The sequence below is a fragment of the Arachis ipaensis genome, chromosome B02 (genome assembly GCF_000816755.2).
Source record: "Arachis ipaensis cultivar K30076 chromosome B02, Araip1.1, whole genome shotgun sequence".
In the NCBI taxonomy this organism is placed as follows: Eukaryota; Viridiplantae; Streptophyta; class Magnoliopsida; order Fabales; family Fabaceae; genus Arachis; species Arachis ipaensis.
Window position 1 is genome coordinate 72,882,247 of NC_029786.2, and position 6,949 is coordinate 72,889,195.

Genomic DNA, 6,949 nt, shown 5'->3' on the forward strand with positions numbered 1-6,949 from the left:
CTAGTTTCTTCCACTCCTGAGATCTTCAACTTCTTTTAATTTGCTGCAATTTAAGCACAAGTCAGTTTCTGTTTTAATTTCTCAAGCATTTCTACTTTTCTGTTTAGATCTACTTTACTTCAATCCACATTCTACTCTTCTGTTTTGTTGCAATTTACTTGTTCTCGTTTAAATTCTGCAATCCCAATTCTCAATTCCTTTTATAATTCAAGCAATTTACATTTCTTGCACTTTAAGATTCAGCCATTTACATCTCTTACAATCTAAGTTTCTGCAATCTATATTACTTGTTCTTCAAGATTCAGCTTATTTACTTTCTTTGCTCTTTAATTTCCTGCAATTTACCCCTCTCCCTTTACATTTCAAGCAATTTAGTTTCTGTCAAATACAAACCACTCAACCAATACTTGATTCGCTTGACTAAATCAACCACTAAACTAAAATTGCTCAATCCTTCAATCCTTGTGGGATCGACCTCACTCATGTGAGTTATTATTACTTGATGCGACCCGGTCCACTTGCCGGTGAGTTTTGTGTTGGATCGTTTTCCACACATCAAGTCACTCTTAAAAACTAAGAGAAGTCCTAAATCCTAATCCTAAGAGAGAGAGGAGAGTACCTCTCTCAAACTAAATCTAAATCATGGAAAGTAGTAAAAATGCGAGCTCTCTCTTGAATGGATGCATTCCCCCACTTTATAGCCTCTAGTCTGTGTGTTCTGCACCTGGATTTGGGCCAAAAGGGCTTCAGAAATCGCTGGGGGTGTATTCTGTAAATTTTGATACGTGGCCTCTATCACGCGTCCGCGTGGGTCACGCGTCCGCATCGAGTGCGCTATGCTCAAGTCGCGCGGCCGCGTCAGTCCTGCGGCTGCGTCGCTGCTTCTTCGCGCCTGGCACGCGATCGTGCCGTCCATGTGATCGCATGAATGCCAGTTTCTTCAAAACTCCGTTTTACACTTTCCTTCCATTTTTGTACGTTTCCTTTTCCATCCTTTAAGTCATTCTGCCTTAGAAAATCTGAAACTACTCAACACACTAATCACAGCATCAAATGAAAATAAAGGTAATTAAAATGATTAATTTTAAAGCTTAGAAAACATGTTTTTCACATACATCACATAATAAGGAAGGGAAAGTAAAACCATGCAATTAATATGAATAAGTGGGTGAAGGATTGAATAAATCACTCAAACTAAGCACAAAATAACTCATGAAATATGGGTTTATCAACCTCCCCACACTTAAACAATAGCATGTCCTCATGCTATATCCAAGGTAAAGAATAAGGTAAGGTTAAAGTGGTGGAATGTTATGCAATGCAACCTATTCTAAATGCATCTACCTAAATGAGTCATGCAATTCCAATTTATCTACTCATATATAAAGCTTACATGTAATCAAATTAATTCACATTCTCAAGGAGTCATATATATATATATATATATAGCCATCCCTTAAATAATAAAGCATTTTAGCAAATGAGATGGGAAATAAAAATATTGTACAAACTTGCAAAACAATTAGTAAATTAAGCACAGATATATATTGATGAGTTATTGAACCCTCACTGGATTTTGTGTTTACCCTCTAGTCACTCAGTGTTTATTGGGTTTATTCACTCTACTTTTCCTTTTATTCTTACTTTCTATAACTTTGTTCTTCACCTAACCAATCAACAATTATAGAGTACAGTCATACCAAAAGTCATGAGGTCTTTAATTAAGGTTGTAATGGGGCCAAGGTAAAGGTAAGGATATATGTATAAGGCTAAGTGAGCTAATAAGTGAATCCTTAATTAGACTAAGATCTCACCTAACATACATATTTAGTAGAACAAAACTTTCTTTACCAATTTTCCCATATTATCCCACTTGTTGTTACATGCTCATGTTTCAATTTTATTTTTATCCCATGTGCATTGCTTTTATTTTGCATTGGGGAATTCTTTTGTATCCCTTTTTATTAAATGCTGAAAAATAACTTCTTTTTTTTTTTTAATGCACATGGTAATTGAATTACTTTGATTTCTCATGAGAATGCTTCCCAAATTTTATTTTATTTCTTTCAACTTTTCTACCTTTTGTTTCTATCATCCATGTTCCCAATAGGTTTCCCATATTTTAATCTATTTATAATTTTCTATCTTAAGCTAACCAAGGATTCAACTTGGGATTTTATTTTGTTTTTCTGCTTAAGGCTAGTAGTGTGGCTAAATAGAATAAAAGGGATTTTAAAGGCTCAAGGGGGTTAACAAGGGTGATGTGAAAGGTAGGTTATTTTGGGGTAAGTGAGCTAAAAATCAAATGATGGCCTCAATCATTCTTTTGATATGTATCTATATTCTATATTGTCAACTTAACTATATGATGTAATGCTATATATACAAGGTTTATGGATTTAAATCTGTTATGTTCAATTTCCTAGGTTACTTCCTTTTTCAATTAAACTATGCTATCTTGTGCTAAAAAGGGTAAACTATACTAATTAATCCACTAATAAGTCAGAATTGCAAACTAAACTAAACAACTAAAAATATGAACTAAAAATGCAAAATGCGGAAATAGAGTAAAAATACATAAAAGTAGCAATGTATAAGTACTCAGAAAATAATAGTAAAAAGAAAAATACAAAAAAATATCCAAAATAAGAGAAAAAAAAGAGATGTAGTGGTTCGCCAAAATAAAACCCCAGAGATGGCGACCTCCCCACACTTAAAATGAAGCATCGTCCCTGATGCTCAGTCAAGCCGGGTGTGAAGGGGTGTCATCACTGGTAGGGATGGTAGCTGGAGGCTCTGTGGTGGTGGTGGGCTGAGGGTCTGGCTGCTGTATAGGCGGTGCTGACTGGATCGGGATCTCCGGATCTGCAGCCTCGATCTGATGCGAAGCCTCCTGATGTGGTGCAGCCTGCTCTGTGCCTGCCTGCGGATGGGTCTCCTCCTGGGGCTCATCCTCCTCCTCATCTGATGGCTCTGATGGTGTGTCGGGCTCGGAGGGGATGTCAGCACCCTGTCGGAACATCAGCTTCATATGTGAATAGCGTCGCTGGCTGCGACGCTCCAATCTCTCATACCGGCGCCGGTTACGGCGCTCCATCTGATCAAGCTGTCGGAATAGGCGGTGCACGAGGCGGTATACGGGCTCAGAGGCAGGTGGAGGTGCAGTGGTGGCAGCAGGGGCAGCAGGTGCAGCCGTGGATGAAGAGGGTCCAGCAGACGGTGGGGATGTCTCATCAGTAGCAGGGAAGGGTGGTGGTCTGGAGCCCAAAGCTAGGAAGTTCCTGCTGTGAGGAATGATCTTCCTGCAGTCCACCGCTGGTGGTCTCTCATCGGCATCCTCCCATGGCACGTCAGCTCGACGGCCTAGCTATGTAACTAGATACGGAAAAGGGAGGTTGCCTCGGACGTGGACCCTGGCCATATAATGCCGGATAAAGCGTGGCAGATAAAGGTCCTTACCCTCCATCACACACCGTAGGAGGGTGATCATAGCAGCCGGGATCTCTGTCTCATGAGTACTCGGCATCACATAGTTGCTTAAGATCTGGTGCCATAACCGAGCCTCATCATTTAAGTACGCCCTCTTGATCCCTCTAGGCATGGTAGTGTCCTGACCCATCTCCCAAGGAACCGTCGGGTCGAGAGCTATCCGTGCCTTCACAGCATCCCAATCAAACTGCATCAGGCGCATGTCCTCCTCAGCCTTTGTATAACCATTAGGCTGATCGGACTTGGCTGGGAGCCGAAGAATGTCCTCTATGGCCTCCTCAGTGACCAAAATCTGCTTTCCTCTCAGGTTCACTGCATCGAGGGTGGTGATGTAGTAGTTGCAGTAGAATTCTCGGACCCAAGATGCATTGACCTCTGTCAGTGCTCTCTCCAGAAAGAACCAGCCTCTTTGCTTGATTTGCTCAGTGGTGTACTGCTGGAGTGCTTCTGGAATCCTCAGAGTTATCTCCAGGTATAGATTCCTGGAGTTTGCAAATGTCGGATACTTCAGCTCACAGTACCGGTTTGCAAATTTTATTGGATCATTTGCAGGGAGCAGCTGGTCAGCTTTTTCCTGCTGTGTAAAGTTCTTCTCCTGCCATGAGGAATCATGCATTAGGTCAATGATGGACTAGGAGGAATTTCCTCTCTTGCGCTTGCCAGTAGCCTTGCCTTTTCCTTTCCTCTGTGAGACAGACATCCTAAAATATGGGAAACCAGGATATGGATAAAATAGGGAAGCAAATAGGCAATTAAACAAAGAAAACTCAAAGCGGCAAAGGAGAATTAGAATGAGGTAAATGAGTCAAGTAAATGTGCATTGAGGATTGTTTAGTAGTTTAAAATTTGGAAAGGAAGAATTTACAATCCAAAATGTATCAAAATTCAAGTTAAATAGAAAAATAGTCATTATGCCATGGTTAGAAAGTTAGAGGAAAGTGAAAAATCAGAAAAGAGACTTGGAAAGGTTAGTATGGTTAGAATTTGAAAAAGAAGTTAGTAAATTAAAATTAGTGAGTCAGTAAGTGGCATAAAGAAAATAGTCCATGTAACAAGGATTCACAATTATGACTAGAAATAACTCATAACCGAACAAGGAAAACAGGGTGATGTTGATTCAAATAGATATAAAGAAAGCAAGAATTGGAATCAGAATATCACAAATGCAGTTTATAAACTAGGAAATCAAAGAGGATAAGAGAGTCTGCCATAGCATTCATGAAATGGTTTGGGTAAAGCAGAGGACAACAGAGTTCAGATTGCCAAACCAAAACATGAATGAAAACAATTCACAAAAAATTTGGGCAGCATTCCGGCTAAAATTGGATTGTTCCGGAAAATAAACAGCAAACAAGGCAGTTCATATGAATTAAAAAACTTGCTGCAGTTACCTATAATTAATAGAAACATGAAAATTCAGAGTAACAGGCAGCAAATACAGGAAATCACAGCATATGAACAAGATTACAGCAACAACAGATTTGCAAATATGATAAAACAGAAGCAAGAACAGTGCAAATAAACAGACCTAGAGCCACTAACCACAGCCTAATCTACCTAAAAACCTGAAATCCACTACAACATGCAAGACTATCTATCTGAATTATGAACAGAAACGGAAAAACAATTAAGAAGAACTACGGACGGATAAAAGGGATTGCGTGTTGCGGAACCTGGAAGGCTGAATAAGGAGAGTAGGCAGGAAGGTGGTTGGGTGGTGGTTGAGAGAAGAAGAGGAAGAGAGGGAGGAGAGGGTAGGGGGGCTGCGCGACTGATAGGGTTCACGTGGCTGGGGGGTTATATTTTCAAATCCACGCGATCGCGTGGGGGACGCGGTCGCGTGGTGGGGGTGATAGTGGGGTGACGCGATCGCGTGGGTCGCGCGATCGCGTCGCTGGAATTTGTGCTAAACGCACGACTCCAGCACCATTTCAGCACAACTCTCTGTCTCCTTCTGGGGTGATGTGCAATCCATGCGACGCGATCGCGTCGCTCACGCGGTCGCGTGGGATTGGTATTGTGCAAGTGACGCGATCGCATGGGGCATGCGATCACGTGGGCCAATTTGTGCAAAACGCACAAGGGCCGCACGATTCCAGCCTAACTTTCTGGACGTTGGATATTTACGCCGATCTCCAGGGCACGCGATTGCGTGGATGACGCAGTCGCGTGGGAAGTGTAGTTCGCCATTTGACGCGATCGCATGGATGATGCGGTCGCGTCGCGCATCCCCTTTTTTTATATTTGTAAAATAAATACAGAATGCAATGATTAATATGAATGCTATGCATGATTCCAGGTTCAATGAAGTAAAATGAAAAGAAAATAAAAAAATGAAAGCAATTAACAAGGATTAAATTGAAAAAGAAGCGACCATACCATGGTGGGTTGTCTCCCACCTAGCACTTTTAGTTAAAGTCCTTAAGTTGGACATTGGAGGAGCTTCTTGCTAGGGCGGCTTATGTTTAACTTCGTCTAAAAATCTCCACCAGTGCTTGGAATGCCAATAGCCTCCGGGGTCCCATACTAGGCATGTAAAGCTTCTGAGCAGCTTCAGACAAATTTTCAGGCTCCCGGGGTGACGAATGTCAGAATAGATTCCAGGATCCCAAGCTTTGCTATTAAATCCGCCCCCGTCTTGATCTATATGTTTCCATCCGGGCGGTTTAAAAAGTAGAATCTCACCATGGTGACCAAACGTTCTCCGTGATCCATGCAATTGAGCATGATACCAATCTATGTACTTCGAGGTGAAGCGTGGAACCTTATTGAACCTTGTGCACCAGCTCTGAGTACGAGCTATTTCCCTCTTACTCTGAAAGCCACAAAGAGCTCTAAGCTGGCCATCTGTTTCAAGCAAACCATATTCAAGTGAATAAGTAAAGTTATAGGTTAAGGATTGTACCCACTTGAAGCTTGTATTAGGTGGTAATGGCCTTGGGATAGGTGTTTCCGGTGGTTATGTAAGTTCTACTCCGTTGTGCTCTTCTGTGAATTCCTCCACTTCCTTGCAAGGCTCTACAATTGTATCTGTGTCCTGGTCAAAGTCTTCTATGTCTTCCACATCACTTGAGTCATAGATTGGAGGTTGAGAAAAATCTACCTCCACATCGTCTTCGTATTTACATGGGGAAGATTCTTCGATCTCAGAAAATTCACTTGCGGATGCAAGTTCATTACTAAGAAAGCCAGACTTGTGACTATCATCATCAAGGGAATTTGTGTCATGGGTTATTCTGTCTGATTCTTCATAAACGAATTGCCTTGGGGATTGTGCACTATCCTCCTTAGCATCAACTGTAAAGTCCTTGACGGAGTTCTCCTCAGTTCTGGATTTCCATGGAGGTTCAGCATCTCCTAGATCTTCAACCAACTCTTCTTGAACAATGACAGCTTCTTCTACTTGTTCTAGTACGAATTCATTCTCTGTCTTGTCCACTGGAGTTTCTGGTATCTCCTT